A 16,745-nucleotide genomic window follows, 5' to 3' on the forward strand; every position below is an offset into this window, starting at 1 on the left:
AAAAAAAAAAAAAAAAAAAAAAAAAAAAAAAAAAAAAAAAAAAAAAAAGAATAGATTTACTGTATTATTCCTAGGTTTTTGTGAGTGGGATCGCTTATGAGATTTTTTTCAGCAAATTTATTATTGGTGTATAGAAAAGTGGGTTATCTTTGTATGCTAATTTTTTTATCCTACTTTACAAAATTTATGGATTCTAATAATCTTTTGGTGGAAACTTTAGGTTTCCTAGATACAGAATCATATCATAGACTTTACCCCTTTCTAATTATATGTCTTTTATTTTTGTGTCTTGCCTGATTGCTCTGGCTAAAATGTCTTACTTGTATTAAATAAAAGTAGTGAGGATGCCCTTTTTCCAAATGTTAGTGGGGTGTTGACGATGGGTTTACCACATACAGTCTTTTTTATGTTGAGGTATGATCCTTCTATACCGAATTTGCTCAGTAGTTTTTTGAAGAATGTTGAATTCTATAAAATGCTCTTGTTTTGCATCTATTGAGATGATCATTTGATTTATATATGTTGAACCATCCTTGCATCCCTGGAACAAATTCAACATTGTTTTTGGATCTGTGTTCATCAGTGTATTGGTCTATAGTTTGTTGTTATTGGTATTGTGTTGTTTTGTTTTGTTTTATTTTATTCTTTTATTTTTTGGTACCTGGGATCAAACTCAGGAACTCAGGAACTTGTGCCTGCCACTGAGCTAAACAGCACTCCTCCACCTGTTGTTACTATGTATTTGTCTAGTTTTGGTAAGAAAGTAATGCTAGCATCATAGAATGAGTTTGAAAGGGTTTCCCTGCTTTCAGTTTCATGAACTAGTTCAAGATATATTGTCATTAATTATTCTTTAAAAGTTTAATAAGCTGTGGGAAGTGGAATGTGCTTGTAATTTCAGCTACTCCAGAGGCTGGCCAGGGGATTATGAATTTGAGGCCAGACTAGGCAGCACAGTGAGATCCCATCTCTAATAAATAGGTAAATAGATGAGTAAGCTAGGTAAGATTCAGCATTGCAGCTGTTTCTGAGCTTTCCTTTGTTGGGAAATTTTCATTTGCTCATTTAATCTCATTACCTATTATTGGTCTACTCTATGTCTGTTTCTGCTAGGTTTTTCAGGTTTTTTTTAACATGTACTTTTTCATAATAATCCCTATTGATTCTTTGTATTTCTGTGGTATCAGTTTCATTGTCTTTTTCATCTTTAGTTTTATTTTGTGGTTTTCTGGTTTATAGACTTTTCTTGGTACCAGGGATAGAACTGTGGTCCTTGTGCTTGTGAGGCAGGCAGTGGAACCACTCAGCTAAATCCCTGGCCCCTATAGTTTGTTTAATCAATCTAAAAGTTTGTTAATTTTGTTTACTTTTCAAAGAATCAACCATTTTTTCATTGATTTTTGGGGGGGTTCTTTTAATCTGTGTCTTTATTTCTGCTGCGGTCTTTGTTATTTCTTCAGCTAATTTTGAGTTTGGTTTCTTTTGCTTTTCTGACTCCTTACCATGCACCATTAGGCTGATTATAAATTGTTCCATATTTTTTATGTAGGCACTCAGTGCTAAAACTTCCCTGTAAGTACTGCTTTTGCTGCAATCCACAAGTTCTTGTGTATTGAGTTTCTGTTTTCATTTGTTTTGAGAAAATTTTGAATTTTCTAACTTCTTCTGTGACCCACAGTTTATTCAGAGTGTGCTGTACATGAGCTAAGGACATAGTTCAGCAGTAGAATTCCTGCTTTGCATGCATAAAGCTCTGAGTTTTATCCTCCACACTGAAAAAAATAAGTGTGTTTTTCAATCTCCATGCATTTGTATAATTTCTAAACTTATTTTGTTGTTGACTTCTGGTTTTATTCCATTGTAATCTGAAAAGATAAAGGATGTGATTTCAGTATTTAAAATGTTCTTGGGCCAGGGATTTAGCTCAGCGGTTCGGTGGCCTGTCTCGCAAGCGAAAGGACCTGAGTTCGATCCCTGGTACAAAAAAATAAATAAAATGTTCTTAAGACTTGCTTTGTGGCATAACATATGGTCTGTTTAGAGAAAGTTCCATGCACTGATGAAAAGAACATGTGCACTAGGAAGTTTAGTTCAGTGGTAGAGCACTTGTAATAACAGCCCCCAAAAAGGAAGATGATGTGTTCTACGGCTGTTGGATGGAATACTCTATAAATGTCTGTTTATAAATGTTCTGTTGATCTGTAATACAGTTTAATTCTGGCATTACCGTGCTGATTTGGGGGGTTGGAAGGTCTGGATAATCTGTCCATTGCAGTACTTGAGGTATTGAAATCCTCCATTATTCTATTGCAGCCTATCATTCCCTTTAGGTCTAATAGTATTTAACTGAAATTGGGTGCTTCCACATCAGGTTCATATAGAATTATAATCTTTGTATCTCATTGTCAACTGATCCCTGGGTATTACTATATAAAATTATCTGTCTCTTCTTACAGTTTTCTTCTTAGTTTATTTTGTCAAATATAAGTACGTATAGATACTTCTGATTACTTTAGGTTTCTTATTTGCTTGGAGTATTATTTTCCATACTTTGTGTGTGTGTGTGTGTGTGTGTGTGTGTGTGTGTGTGTGTGTGTGTGTGTCTTTACTAATGAATTTCTTATATGTAGCATAATGTTGGGTCTTTGTTTTTTTTGTTTTTAATCCATTCAGCTAATCTGATTCTTTTCATTGGAAATTTAGTCCATATACATTTGAGGTTACTACTGATAGGTAAAGCATTCTTTTTTTTTTTTTTTTTTTTTTTTTTTTTTTTTTTTTTTTTTTTGAGACAGGGTCTCACTATGTAGTTGAGACTGACCTGGAACTCACTATGTAGCCCAGGCTGGTCTAGTGTCCTCCTGCCTCAGCCTCCTGAGTGCTGGGATTACAGGCGTGTGCCACCACGCCTGGCGGTAAAGAGTTTTATTCCTGTCATTTTGTTGATTTTCTTCGTATTATTTTGGACATTGTTTTCTTCCACTTTGGATCATCTTTGTGGTTTGATGACTTAATATATTGATAATGTTTGATTCTTTTCTAGTCTCTTTTGTATATCTACTCTTTTACAGGGGTTTATACTTTTGTATGATTCATGATGGTAGTTACTTTTCTGTCACTTCTGGATATAGGACTTCCTTAGTACTCTTTTGTAAGCCTAATCTGGTGATCATGAATTACTCACTTAGTTTTTGCTTGTTTTGGAAGGTCTTTGTTTCTCCTTTATTTCTAAGATAACCTTGCTGGGCATAATGATCTTGAATGGTACTTATTTTCTTTTATGACTTGTAATGTATCATTCTATTCCCTGCTGGCCTTTGAGGTTTTTGCTAAGAAATTTGCTGTTAACTCTAACAGAGATGCCCTTAACTATGAGTTGGCACTTTCAGCTTGAAGATTTTTAAGTTCTTTCTTCATCTTGTACAACAGTTTGGCTATAGTATTCATTCACTGATTTTAGCCTCGTTCATTTCAAAAGACCCTTCTTCAATTAAAACTTTTTTCTTCTCCTTTATATAGTCCATTGTTGAGGCTTTCCTGTCATTTTATTATTTGTAAGATAGTAGTCCTGTTACTTCTCTCATTCCTGATATTCATAATTTTGTGATAATTTCAATGCCTTTTACTCCTTAATTGATTTTAAAAAGTAGAAGGAAAATCTGTAAGGAAATCAAAGACTTTGAGCTATTTTTTTAAACTTATTGAACTCTTTGTTTCCAAGATTTGTTTACTTCATTTAAAAAAATCTGTTTTCCTTTGCTGAATTTCTCACTCATGTTCTACATTGTCTTTCTAATTTGTCTGTATTTTTTATCTCATTTGTACTCTTTTAAATACTTTATTAGATATTTCATCTTTCACTTTCTTTGGAATCGTTGCTAAGAGACATTAGTTCTTTTGGAAGCCTCATGCTACCTTGCTCATATATTGAGATCTGTGCCTCTGGTAGATCAGGTATCTCCCCCACTTCTGTACAGTGGCTTTCTTCCAAAGATGTGTTTAGACTGTTAGGCAGTATTGGCTTTGTTCCCAGCTGGACAACAAAATGTAGTCTCCCTATAGTTTGTTTGCCTGTCATTAGTGACTTGGGCACAGTGTATACTTTGTGGAATCTGAGACATCCAGTATCTGCAGGCCACACTAGAGGGGACACTAGTTCATGGACATGTGGTATACTCAGCAGTGGATGTGTGGTGCTCACTGTGTGGCTACTCATGCTTTGGCCCTTTTATTGCTATCTCTGCTACTGTCATAGCAGGAGCCTCTCCCTGGTGGCCTTGTAGCGCTTGTCTTCCAGCCAGACAGTGGTGTGGATTTAGGTGGTCCATGGGGAGATGCAGAAGAAGAAACCCTCTGTGGTAATCACACCCAGTCCCAACAGCAGTGCATGGTCAGATTAGGGGTAGAGGTGGCGCATTGGGGACCATGGTGTTTCTCCCTACCACTCCACTGGCGGTGCCCATCCAAGAGTGGGGCCATGGCTGAGGCCAGGAAAAAGTCTCCTCACAGGTCACCTTTCTCTGTGCACACTCAGAGATGGGGTAATGGCTAGAGCCATGAAGTTGCTCACCTACCCCTCAGCACACCATTGTGGCCAGGGCAGCAACAGGAATCATGGTGTTGCCTCCTCGCCTGTCAGTAGCAATAGTGACTATGGTGTGGGAGAAGGGTGGTGGCAACCATGTGGGTGCCTGTGTTCCGCTACACTCATTCTACTCTCAGATGGCTGTGTGGTTGGTTTTAGAGGGCAAGCAACCTGGTTTACTGAGTCTCAAAGGGAGTGCCCTCTGTTCCTGTTTGTACCAGCACCCATCCCTTGCTGTCCTCAGCAGCCTGGGTTCATCTTTGCTCTGCTGGGCCAAAATTGCATTTGTAAGGCAGCGACCTGGTGAACCAGTGCAGTGGAATGCCTGGAGTCCCGGAGATGTGAATGTGCACGGTTTCTAACCCCTGGAGCAGCCCAAACTCAAAACGGTTCTATTAGTTAGGGTTCTCTAGAGCAACAGAATCAATAGAAAAAAAAATCTTATCTGATTAAGCAATGAAAAATATTAGATAGGCTTACAGGAGGGGTTGGGGTAGCCCACAGTGGTAGTCTGTGTACTGGAATGCTAGAGGATCCAGCATCTGCTCAGTCAGAGCTAAAAGCCAAATGGGGGATCAAGGAATGCAGTGCCAGTCTGTGACTAAAGGCCCAAGCTGTTGGCATGAGTCTGCCTTTTAAAACAGAAGAAACTGTTGTCTGATGTCCACTGATGATGGCAGTAGCAAAAAATGCACCCACTCGAGCAGAATGCAGGTTTTTAAAATATGGGGCAAGTCAGGTGTGGTGGCACACACCTATAATCCCAGTACTAGGGCGGCTGAGGCAGGAGGATCACCATGAGTTCAACGCTTGCCTGGAATACCTAGTTCAAGGCCAGCCTAAACCACATAGTGATACCCTGTCTCAAAATAAATAAATAAAGTAATTTAAAAAAATACAGGCCAACCTTTCTTTGCCTTTCATTCCATTTGTGCTATGACTGTTGGATAATGCCACCCACAATCACCCCTCAGTTCACTGGTGCACGTGCCAGTCATCTCTGGAAACTCCCAAAGGATACACCCAGAAGTGTGTTTTACTAATATGGTAGGTGTTTCTTAATCCTTTCAGGTTGACATTCATGATTAATGGTCACAAAAACTGTTCATTTCTCAAGATGGGTGTTGGCAGCAGCACCCTGGATTGTTTTATGGTCTTCCTGAATATTAATTATCTTCTCCCATCAGCATTGTTTCTTCTGTCTAGTATTTTAGTTTCACTCTGTTTTTATATCATTTATCCTAGTTATTTTTGTGGTTTCCTACTCAGTGCTCTTTTATAAAAAATAAATCTACATGTTTATCATTTTAATAGTTCATTACTGCTTTTTAAATCTCACTTCTTTCTTTGCCTTCAGTTTCCTTCTTTTTAAAGTATATATATATTTTTAAAGAAGGACTGTTAGTGGTAAACTCTGTCTTTTAAAAGTTTACCCTCAATTTGATATTTTGAGCATAGAGTTCTAGATGGGCAGTTGTTGTTATGGGTGTGTGTTGTGTGTTGTGTGTGTGTGTTTTCCTCTTGGCACTTTGAAAATACTCCATTGTTTCTTGTTCTCTGTGGTTACTTTTGAAAAATCATTTAATTACTCCTTTGGAGGTAAACTGTGTTTTTCCTATGGTTCTTTTAGGATTTCCCTTTGTCTCCAGTATTCTACATGTTTATCATAGTGTGTCGAGATTTAGCTTTAGTTCTTCTCTGGAATTGTGCTTGTTGGGCTGGGGATTTAGCTCAGTGGTTCCACCTCCTGCCTCGCAAGTGCAAGGTCCCAAGTTCAATCCCTGGTAACCCCACTCAAAAAAAAATATGCTTATTGGTGAGACGATCAGTATCTTTAATAGATTTCTGCTTATTGGTGAGATGATTAGTATCCCTTAATAGATTCTGCAAAATTCCCTTACATTATTTCTTCAAATGCTGTCCTTTCCCCCAATACTCGACATTCTCTCCAGCATCACTTGTCATTAGACCTAAATCTCTACCTTGTTTCCTTCACATTGTTTAAACACTCTTCCATATACTAGGCTCAGGATAACTTCCTCATAAATACCTTCAAGCCCATGAATTCTTTAGTTGCTGCTTATATTATTGAGTTGGCATTGTTTGTTTTCATTGTTTTTCATTTCTTACAAGTTCTAATTTTGTTCTTTTTCAGAAGTTTCTATTCTTTTTTTGTAAAGTATTTTTCTTAGTCTTAAGTTTTTTTTGTTTTTGTTTTTGTTTTTTTTTTGACACAGCTAAGGCAGGAGAATTGCAGGTTTGAGTTCAGCCTAAACAAGTCAGTGATTTAGTGAGGCCCTGTATCCAAATTAAAAACAGAAAGAACGTAAAAAAGAAATTTTAAAAGGCTAGGGAAGTAGCTCAGTGCAAAGGCCCTGGATTTAATCTCCAGTACATACCACCGGAGGGGGGTGCTCTTTAAATCTTTCTCATTTCTTTGTAGTGAAAACATTCGAAAATCCTTTCTTCTAGATTTTTAAACAATATTCAGAACGTTGTCATTATCTCTGTAGTCACCCTGCTGTATAATAGAACACTAAAACTTATATCGCCTATCTTAACTACTATATCTTAGACCTTGTTGACCAGTTGTTCTCCATCTCTTCCTCTCAACTACTGTGCTTATTGGCTGCTGTTCTCTCAATTTTTTTTTCAAGACAAAATGTACTTTATTTTGACAGCAAATGCACATAGTACTGTAGATAAGGCATGCTACTAGGCATCTGCATATCAGAGGCCAGTGTGAAAATCAGTGGGAATGAATACTGCTTCTTAATGCTTGAAGATTCACTTCATGTTGAAGACAGACTTTGTGTCCATTTATTAAATGCAGTATAAATCAGTGGGAATGAATACTGCTTCTTAATGCTTGAAGATTCACTTCATGTTGAAGACAGACTTTGTGTCCATTTATTTCAAATGCAGTATTATACGAAATCTATTTAATCAGATACCCACGCCTCCATCCAATGGCAAGAGTCACTTCTAATACCGACAACAAAGATTTCACTAATTCAGCTGAGGCAAATTTCCTTTCTAGACAAAGACCTAGAAATTGAGCATTCACACAGCCATTCATTCATTTGAATAGTGAGCCAATTTCACTGTCATTTATTCCACCAGGAGCAAATATCAAAATATGTAATAGTTTGGATAAAGAAACATTTACATTTTAAGACTTTGCAATGTTTTAAATTTTGGATTAAGAACACCCTGAGTTGAATGTGATCTGTTTTCCACTAGAGGTACCACATACAGTTTTGATTTCAGTAGCTGAACTTCTAAGGGAAGGTCTGGAAAAATAATGCTAATGAGATATCTAGTCCTTCGATCAACCATTAGGCTCTACAGACTTGTCAAAATCAATGCAAAACTGAGGAGGCAAGGCTGAAATGCTCTGTAATGAAGTAGTTTTGGATGAGCTGCTTCATTTCCCCTCCTTTTAAAGCAGATGCAGCTTAAAAGCTTTCTGCATGGATGCACACTGACATTCTGTTCAACTGTTTTCTAAATGCAATACTGGGTTTAAACAGTACGCTTTCATTTATACAAAGAACAGCTTATACATAGTTCATTAAGCTTAAGAGATGAAAAGAAACAATTACTACGAAAATTACTTAGCAAATATTGTTCTTTTATAAGGTGTTTTTAAAGGCAACAGAGGATCAAAAACGCCCAATTATTATTTTATTTATATTACTATGCTTAAGTTACATGGAAAAAACAACGAAGCAGTTCTGCCCCATTTCAGAAAATGTTTGCAATCAACACCAGTTACGTGGTGACAAGTAAGGAGGAGGTGGTATGTTTGGGTCAAGACTGACAAGGAAGAATAGGCTCTGGTGCTATGGTTCATCTCCAACAAGAATATGGCACGCTGGCCAGCCAAGCTATGCTAACACTGACCTTCAGCGCTGGGCACAGATTCGGATCTTTTCTCTGAAGCTAGCAAATCAAGTGAAATACTGGGTTAAAAAAAAAAGTTTTAAAAAGAAGCCCAAATAAGTTTTAAAAGCATGCTCCTGACATAGTCTCCATTCAGAATTTACATGAAACATACTTCCTCACTCTAATAGCCCAGATTGTTTCCTCACATAGCTCACCATGTAGCTGCTGGTAGACTCTTCTGCCTCACATTGTAAACATTGGGATAAAAGGTAACAGCATCTGCATAATACTCTCTCTACATGCTGCTGTTGGATGAAAAATACAAAATTTAAAAAAAAAAAGAAAGAAAGGTTTCATCTTAGCATCTCATAACCTCCTGTTCCGCGGTTCATGCATCCTACTCTGATGCTAAGGTGACAGTGTATGTAAGGAGATTTTTGTTTTCAGTGAAGGAGACCTGGAAAAAGATGGATTTATCTCTCTGTCTTCAAGAATTATCAGACAGTACATGCTCTTCAAAGCCCTCACTCTCTGGAAGTAGAGTATGTTCCAGGATCACACGGCCTTCCTTATAACACTGGCTTGTCTTCAGTGGCAAACTCTAGATCCATCCCAGTTTGCTATTGCAGTTTCTGCAGCTCACATCTCGAATCATGTGGTGGCCTGTGAGCATGACCCGATCTTGAACTTCCCTGTATTGCAAGTTAACTACCTTGTTAAAAAGAAATGCTCTACCAGTGGCTCCTGTGAATGGAGTAGAGATGAGTTCTGAGCGGTTGGTCAGGATTGTGTCACAGTTTGCACAGGAAAAAAGCCAAGTGCCACCAATATGATCAAGGAAAATTCTGCCCATTCTGATAGCTGAAGTTCTAAAAACCCTGAGCAGCGGTGAGAGGCCCACTGCCAGCAGCTCTGTGCTCCTCAGCTGGGACGAATCTGTTCTCTCAATTTTATGAGATCAGCTTTTTTTTAACGAGGATGGAACTCAGACCTTGTGCTTGAGAGGCAGGCACTGGCACCACCAGGCTAAATCCTTTCCCTTAGAATAGCTTTTTTAGACTTCATGTAATCAAGTGGTGTTTGTCATTTTGTACCTGCTTTATTCCAGTTGCCACATTGCCAGTTCTGTCCATATTGTCACATGATTTGATCGCATCGTTTTTATATCTAAATGGTATTTTTTTGTGTGTATTTACAACATTTCCTGTTCATCACTTGATGGACACAGGTTGATTCCATTTTTTGCCTGTTGTGAATAGCACTGCAGTAAACATGGCCATGCACACGTCTCCTTTGACATACTGATTTTACTTCCTTTGGAGATGTACCCTAGTGGTGGGGTTACTGGATTGTATGGTAATTCCAGTTTTAATTCTTCACCTTTTTTTTTTTTTTTTTTTGATACCGGGGATTGAACTCGGGTCCTCGCACTTGCGAGGCAGGCCACCGAACCGCTGAGCTAAATCCCTGGCCCCTCCAGTTTTAATTCTTTGTGGATCCAACATACTGTTTTCCATAATGGCCATATTCCACCCACAGTGCCTCAGGGTTCTCTTTTCTGCACATGTTGATGTACATTTCTCTCATGACTAGTGATGAACATTTTGCACATGTCCTATGCCCATGGGCCATTTTAAGTTTTTTGAAAAATGTCTATTTAGGTCTATTATCCAATTTATTGGATTCATTTTTCTACTGAATTCCTTATTCTAGATATTAACCCATCATCAGACATACAGTTGCCAAACATTTTCTCCCCTTCTGTGTATTGTGTATTCACTCTTTTGATTGTTCCCTTTGCTATGCAGAATCTTTTTGGTTTGGTATTATCTTTTGTCAATTTTTGCTCGTTTCATATGCTTTTGGGGTCTTTTCTAAAGAATCTGCCTGTTCCAATTTCCTGAAGCATTTTACCCTCTTTTCTTTTAATAATTTTATAGTTTCAGGTCTTAGATTTAATTCTTTTAATCATTTTGAATTGATTTTTGCATATGGTAATAGTCTAGTTTCATTCTTCTGCACAAAGATACCCAGTTTTTCTGGTACCATTTATTGAAGAGACTACCCTTTCTCAGTACATAATCTCTTAGTCACTACATTGAAGATGCATACGTTTGCTTCTGGGTTCTATATTTTGTTCCTTTGGTTTATTAGGTGTCTCATTATGTGTCAGTACTGTGCTGTTTTAATTACTATAGTTTTGTAGTAATGTTAAAGTCAGGTAACATAATGCCTTCTGCTTTTTCTCAAGACTGCTTTGGCTGTTTGGTTTTTGTTGGTTGGTTGGTTGATTTCATGTGAATTTTAACATCTCTTGAGTACTAAGGAATAGATTCGCAGTCCCTGTTAACAAGGACATTGTAAGTTTATTTAAAGAAACACAACTCAAAATGGATTTTTATCAATAAAAATGTACTATATAGAATAAGAAAAATTGGTTGTAACGGAAAAGTAAAACTGGATATTACAAAGCAGAACAGTGAACTTTGTGTAAAAGTTGATGCTAAGGTGTAGTGGCACATGCCTGTAACCCCAGCACTTGAAAGGCCGAGGCAAGAGGATTGCTGCAAGTCTCAAAAACATAAAAATATGATAAATTTTACTAAGGCCTCAAAACCCATACTACATAGTTGAAAGTATTTTCCCTAGAAACTGAATTTTTGTAGTTGTTTTGTTTTTTGAGACAGGGTCTCACTATGTAGTTCAGACTGCCCTGGAACTCACTGTGTAGCCCAGGCTGGTCTCCAACTTGCAGCGATCCTTCCTCCTGCCTCAGCCTCAAGTGCTGGGATGACAGGTGTGTGCCACCACTCCCGGCTTTAAAAAGTGGATTTGAATCCTGATTGTATGAAGCACGTGATTTAAACATTTCACATTCCCATTTCCTCAGCTCTGAAGTGAGAAAAAAATTTAAATCCATAATAGCATTCAATATGATACAGTTATAAGGAAAACTCAGAAGGAGTGTCTTGGTTATAATCCATTCTTTAAATTCTTTAATAGCACTAAGGAACTTAACTTTATTAAGAAAATACAGGTTTCTACTATTCCTATTTAAACATTCTTAGAAATTGTTCCATAGTTGGGGGCTGTACAGAGCAGACATTGGTATCAATTGAATATTTACTGTATGTTGCCCACAATCTCACTCTGTGACTACTTTGTAAAGAACAAATCTTTATTGGAGAGATTAATGAGCCTGCCCAGGATGACTCAGTTAAGTGGAAGAAATAAAATTAGTTACCAGAACCAAGGGCATTTCATTTCTCCTGTACCAAACTGCTATCGTGGTAGCCCTTTGTAAAACGTTTTTTTAGGGGAGAGACAAAGTCTCACTGTATAGCCCAGGCTGGCCTCAAACTCACAGTGATCCTCCTGCCTCAGCCTCCCAAGTGCTGGGATTACAGGCGTGCTCCACCATGCCTGGCTTATAACGTTTTATTAAAACGTTTTATTATTGTATATAAGCATGTTTAAAATTTTTTACTAGTACGTAATGACTGTATTCATCGTGGAGAGTTGGTATGTGTATTTATACATCTTAATTCTTGTCACTTCCCCTTCTCTTTCCCTCCTTCCTCTTGCCAGCATCTCTTGGTTTCCTTCCCTTTGACTAAAGCTCTATCCTTGTTTCAAACTGCTTATTTTTCATTTTGCTTTTCACTTTGCTTATACTTTGGGCTTCTCATTTAAGAACAACTGTGCAATATTTAAGCTTGCATAGCTAATTTATTGTACTTAACATTATTGTCTGAAGGTGCATCCCGTTCCCTACAAATCACTCAAATTTATCCTTCTGTATGGCAGAGTAGTACACTATTGCATAAAAATGCCACATTTTCTTTATTCATACGTTGAATATATAGGCATCTTATAAGATTTAGTAATTATGTGTTGTGCTGCTTTAAACATAAGAATATAGCTGGAGGTTTAGCTCAGTGGTGCCGCTGCCTGCCTCACCAACTCAGGGTCATGAGTTTGATCCCCAGTACTGCCAAAAAAACCCAAAAAAACATACATACATAGGTATGAAATATAGGTACTGAAATATATCTTTTAAACTCTTCTGGAAGATAACTACCTAGAAGTGTAATAATACCTGGGTCTAATGGAATTTCTATTTTTGATTTTTGAATAATTTGCATACTGATTTTCATAGTGGTTGTATTTGTGTACATTTCCCCCAGTAATACAGAAGAGTTCCTTTTTCCATGCAGCCTCACCAGCATTTGTTTTTACAGTATTTGATCTTTTTTAATTAAAAAAATTTTTTTTGGTACCGGGACCAAACTTGGGACCTAGAGCTTGTGAGGCAGGTAGGGGCAACACTGAGCTAAATCTCTAGCCCATAAAGTATTTGGTTTCTTTTTGGGGGGTTGGGGGTGGTTCCCGGGTATTTAACTCTGGTCCTTGTGCTTGCAAGGCAGGTGGCACAACCACTGAGCTAAATCCCCGACCTGGTATCTGGTTTCTTGATGATAGCCATTCTTTCTGGAGTAAATAGAATCTGTGCTGCTTAAATTTGCATTTGTGTAATGGTCACAGATGTTGAACATTTTTTCATGTATTTATTGGTCATTTGTACTTCTTCTGAGAGGTGTTTATTCATTGTACTTGTCACTATTTTGATTGGGCCTTTTATGTTTTGGAGGTTTTTTTCCCAGCTGTTTATATATTCTAGATATTAATCCTCTCATGAAAGAGTAGCTGGTAAGTGATTTTTTTCTCATTCTGGAAGTTGTCTTATTTTATTGGTTGTTTCCTTTGATGTGCAGAAGCTTTTAAATTTGATATTCTTGATATTATCTATACAGTTGGAGTTCTGTTCAGAAAGTCCTTCCCTCTGCCTCTATCTTCAAAAGTTTTACCTACTCTATTTTCCACCAGATTGCTTTTACTATTTAGGTCTTAGGTCCATTTTTATTTTGTTTTTTTTTCAGCTTTAATTGAGTTTATTGGTACATTTTAGGGATACAGTACAGTTACATTCATTGTCGGGATCTTGTACCTCTACATGACAAGCCTTGATTCTCATTTTTTCCCCTTACCCCTGCCCCCCCTTCACCCCCTCCTCCCCTCCCCATCTACAAACACTTTATTTTCATCTTTTCATTCTCTCTCCATTTTTATTTTAATACATAGAAATATGGGTCTAAGTTCAATCTTCTGCATGTGTATAGTCAGTTTTTCAGCACCATTTTCATTTTGCTTTTCATTTTTATTTTATCCTATTCCCCCCTCAACCCTCCTCCCCTCCCTATGTACAAAGACTTTGTTTCCATTTTTTCCTTCTGTTTTTCACTTTTTTCTTGTTCCTTCCTCCCTCCTTCGTCTCTCGTTCCCCTTCACATTTGAACACTTTCTTTCCATTTCCCAGCATTTTAGTCCTTATTTCTGCTTTGTTTCTCATACCACAGAAACAATGCGGTGTTTAAACATGTGTCTTATTGATTTATTTCACTTAAAAGAGTATGGTCTCATGGTCCATCCATTTAGCTATAAATGTCTGAAGCTCACCCTTCTTTCTGGCAAAGTAGTACTCCATTGTATTAAAAAACACATCTTTATCCACTTCTCAGTTGATGGGCATTTGGGCTGTTTCCAAGATTTAGCTATTACAAATGATTCAGCACCATTTTTGCAAAAGGGTAATAGGTAACTGTATTGTTTGCTTTAAATGTACCAATAAACTTAATGGGGGGAAAAAGAAAAACGGTGTGTTTTCTCCAGAGGATGTTGTGGCCCTTTTATCAAAGATTAGATGACTGGGGCTGGGAATTTAGCTCAGTGGTTCGGTGGCCTGCCTTGCAAGCACAAGGACCCGAGTTCAATCCCCGGTACCAAAAAAAAAAAAAAAAAAAAAAAAAAAAAAAAAAAAAAAAAAGATTAGATGACTGAATGTACCCAGGCTTGTTTCTGAACCCTCTATTCTGTTCCATAGACCTCCATATCTGTTATTGTGCTAGTTTAATGCTGTTTTTATCACAGTGGCTTTGTAATATAACTTGAAATCCAGGATTATGATGCCTTTTTTGCTCTTGTTACCTAGGATTGCTTTTGCTATTCTGGTCTCTTTTAGTTCTCTATGAATTTTAGAATTGTTTTTTTTAGTCCTCTGAGGAATGCTGTTGGTATTTTCATTGGAATTGCATTGAATCTGTGTGTCAGTTTTGGTTGTATGCCCATTTTGACATACTGGTTTTGCCTATCCAGGCGGGATATCTTTCATTTTCTTTTTTTTTTTTTTTTAATAGTTGAGATGTTTAGAAAATTGCATATATGCAGTACATAAGGGTTACATTTGTCATGGGGAGTTGGTACATGTACATAACACATCTCAGTTCTTATTTTTGTCCCTTCTCTTCTGTTCCCTCCAGCTTATTTCCCTTCCCACTTGCAAAAGCTTTATTTTCATTTTTTTCTTCAATTCTCTTATTTTAAATCCCTCTTAGGGCTGAGGATTTAGCTCATTAGCAGTGTGCCTGCCTCATAAGCTCAGGGTCCTGAGTTTGATCCTCAGTACCAAAAAAAAAAATTCCTCTTTCCTCTCCCCTCTCCCCTCACTCCATCCCTTTGCCCCCTTCCCATTTGAAATAGAGTTCCCTGCTTCTAGTATCTTTTATTTTACTCTTTATATTTTGGGTTTCTTATGTAGGAGAAACCATACAATATTTAAGCTTGTGTATCTTATTATTTTACTTAATATTACGGTCTCAAGGTGCATTCATTTATCTACAGATGCCTCAAGTTTACCCATATTTATAGCAGACTAGTACTTTAGTATGTATAAATATCACATTTTTAATCCACTCATCTATTGATGGATGTTTCCAAAATCTAGCTGTTATTGTGCTATGAACATGAGTATGCATGTATAGCTATAATATGATGACTAACTCTTTCTGAAAGATACCTGGAGAAGTGTAATAGCTGGGTGAAATGGAATTTCTATTTTTAATTTTTTGAGGAATCTATATTCTGATTTCCATAATGGTTGTACCAGTTTGTATTCCCACTACAATTTAGACAGGTCACTTTTCCCCTGTGGCCTCACTAGCATTCATTATTATTTGATTTCTTGATCATAGCCATTCTTGCTGGAGTAAGATGGTATTTCAGAGCTGTTTAAACCTGCATTTCTCTAATGGCCAGTGATGTTGAACATTTTTTTCATGTGTATATTGGCCGTCTGTAATTCTTCTGAGCAGTGTCTGCTTATTTCTTTTTTTTTTTTTTATTGAGGTTATTGGTATAATCTAGGTATACAATTACATTCATCATTGGGATTCTGTACCTTTACATGACAGGTCTTGATTCTCATTTTTCCCCTTGTCCCTGCCCTCCCTTCACCCCCTCCTCCCTGTATTTCAGTTAAAGAAATCTCTGTATGAACATTAAAAATAGGGAATCCTAAAATAAAACTAAAAAGGAAAGTAAAAGAGAAAAGGCAATGATGTAACATCAAAATAATCCTTAATTCTGGAGATGAAAATGGTCCCTGAACATATTTAAATTGCTTCTCGCTCTTATAGTCTTATCTTATTCTTTTTTCATTATTTAGAGAATACTTTATTAGTTTCTGTAATCAAACCCACGTAGATATGACCTTACCTATTAAGTACGATGTGTTACCCCTGTACACAGGGGAAAAAAAATAAAAAATAAAAATAAATACACATTTCTAGACCAATATGGTTGTCCATTTCTGTACAATGCCAAGTCAACACAGTAAATTGGGATGACTTTTTCCGAAGTTGGCAGCACTGTTGAAGTTTGCCAAAATTCAATTTATATATATATATGTGTGTGTCTGTGTGTATATATATATGTGTGTGTGTGTGTGTATATATGTATACACACACACACGCACACACATATATATATATATAGAGAGAGAGAGAGAGAGAGAGAGAGAGAGAGACTAATAATAGTATGTTATGCATCGGTAGCAGCAACAGCTTTTCCAGGTTCTGCAGTCATCTGAACAAAATTATAGACATTCATCACATTCCATTAAAAAAAAAAAACAAAGAAAAGAATAATATCCAGAAAACAGCAAAGTTCTCTTGCTGCTGTGGTACCTGGCATCATTTTTTCTATTAGCCTCTTAATCATCATCTGGAAAGAGAACATTCTAGAGTAATATCATTAAATGTAACTCTGATAAAGCACGGTCCCTACTATGTATCATAAAGCAGGTACTAGATATTTTACATTCATAGAGGTATGATACAGTACTGTCCTACATCAATAATACTAGATTCAGTTTTGG

General features: G+C 37.0%; 1 protein-coding gene and 1 pseudogene across 6 annotated transcripts in view; one reads left to right on the plus strand and one right to left on the minus strand.

Moving 5' to 3' along the window:
• Positions 1-16,745, plus strand: part of Rad50 (RAD50 double strand break repair protein) — a 219,766-nt gene that overhangs the window by 177,314 nt on the left and 25,707 nt on the right. The gene's annotated exons all lie outside the window — the stretch shown is intronic.
• LOC104873194 lies at positions 8,713-9,436 on the minus strand (annotated as a pseudogene).

Source organism: Fukomys damarensis, unplaced genomic scaffold, assembly GCF_012274545.1.
Source record: "Fukomys damarensis isolate Sample0158 unplaced genomic scaffold, DMR_v1.0_HiC HiC_scaffold_9, whole genome shotgun sequence".
Classification (NCBI taxonomy): Eukaryota; Metazoa; Chordata; class Mammalia; order Rodentia; family Bathyergidae; genus Fukomys; species Fukomys damarensis.